Source organism: Dinoponera quadriceps, unplaced genomic scaffold (genome assembly GCF_001313825.1).
Source record: "Dinoponera quadriceps isolate SergipeBrazil2010 unplaced genomic scaffold, ASM131382v1 scaffold3684, whole genome shotgun sequence".
NCBI classification, from domain to species: domain Eukaryota; kingdom Metazoa; phylum Arthropoda; class Insecta; order Hymenoptera; family Formicidae; genus Dinoponera; species Dinoponera quadriceps.
In genome coordinates, this window is record NW_014557659.1 from 17029 (window position 1) to 18754 (window position 1726).

At 34.3% G+C, this 1726-nt stretch overlaps 1 pseudogene; it reads right to left on the reverse strand.

Moving 5' to 3' along the window:
* LOC106749369 overlaps positions 1–1399 on the reverse strand; it is an 8400-nt pseudogene extending 7001 nt beyond the window's left edge.
* Between the last annotated feature and the right edge of the window lie 327 nt (positions 1400–1726).

Here is a 1726-nt window from a genome sequence, read left to right on the forward strand (position 1 = left end):
ATAAAATTAGCAGCCTCTTTATATGATATCTGTGGGACTTTCAGATGAGAACACGAATAAAACCGTTTTAAAATATTTCTAATGTACTTCACTTATTTCGGATCATGACCGCTTTGCATTGAGTACGAGACGTCACTAGTTCATACACCACATGACAAAGTGAGATGATGCTCCTTTAAGTGGAGGATGATGATTCCTCTCTACTGAACTCGTCAGAATCCAGCCACTTATAGGAGTGTATAATGTGTATAATGTGTACACGCTATTGTGAAATTGGTTTGATAGTGTAAGAGAGAGAGAGAGAGAGAGAGAGAGAGCAATTTAAATGATATTATATATGGATTCTTAAAAAAATCATACGAGGCTTGACTTATAATTTTTTCTTTGAATTTAAATTACTAAGTACTGATGATTAAATTACTAGGTATTTAATGTCAGCAATAATGACTTGAAAATTAGAATAGTACCAATTGGTATTAACCTTTTTATCGGAATGACTCCTATAAATGAACGGAACTAATGAGATGCAATCGGTAAACAATAATGGATAAAAAAGCATATAATTTATACTTTGTATTTCAACAAGATAATATATGTTAATTATGTCGCAGATGCACATATGTAACTTGTACGCTATGATACGTACAAGTTATAAAATCATTTTTATAGTTCACATTACATAAATATACGAATAATTAATTTTTTGGGAAACTTGTTCACATTTTTTATCAAGAAATATTGAACGCAAATTTTCTCGCTTTTGTATGCTTCACTTTGTTAAATATACATACCAAAAATATCGAAAAACCAATTACGAATAGTGCGCAGTAACAACATAATAGGAGGCGAGTCGGGGGCAATTTCCTTGGTCGAGTGCACCTCCGCGCACAGGTGTAAAAGGACAAAATAGAGTTGCCATTGTTTCCACATTGTTTTTCTTGANCATTTTTATAGTTTACATTACATAAATATACGAATAATTAATTTTTGGGGAAACTTGTTCACATTTTTTATCAAGAAATATTAAACGCAAATATTCTCGCTTTTGTATGCTTTACTTTGTTAAATATACATACCAAAAATGTCGAAAACCCAATTACGAATAGTGCGCAATAACAATATAATAAAAGGCGATCCGAGGGCAGTTTCCTTGGTCGAGTACACCTCCGCGCACAGGTGTAACAGGACGAAATAGAGCTGCCATTGTTTCCACATTGTTTTTCTTGACAAATGAATGAGACACGAGTACTGGAGGAAGCACATATATTCTCACTCCGAGTTGAAACTTAGTTCTTCACTAAGGAAACGTACTTTGCCGCTCGAGATCGAGGTAATCAATAATACCTAGCAAATCCTGACTTTCACAGAAGACTCTTATATCGACGACTTTGATTGGCATACCCGACAATCAGCCAAGGTCGCCGCCAGTACGTAAGAAAAATGAACTCTGATCTTTGCGGGATAAAATTCGTGCGGAAAATATGTCGAACGAACTCGTTACTCGTAGTCCGCGATCTCGATAAAGATACTTTCACTCTCGTTGGAATTATATTAAATATGTGTAGCTCTTTCTCTCCCTCTGTCTCTGTCTCAAGTAATTGAAAAACTGAAATCTATAAAATCTCTGAAATGTGGATGTGGCTTTACTATCACACAATCGGGAGTGTGCAAATGATCAATTGATTTTGATCGAATAGAAATAAAGAATTACAACAATATATATATA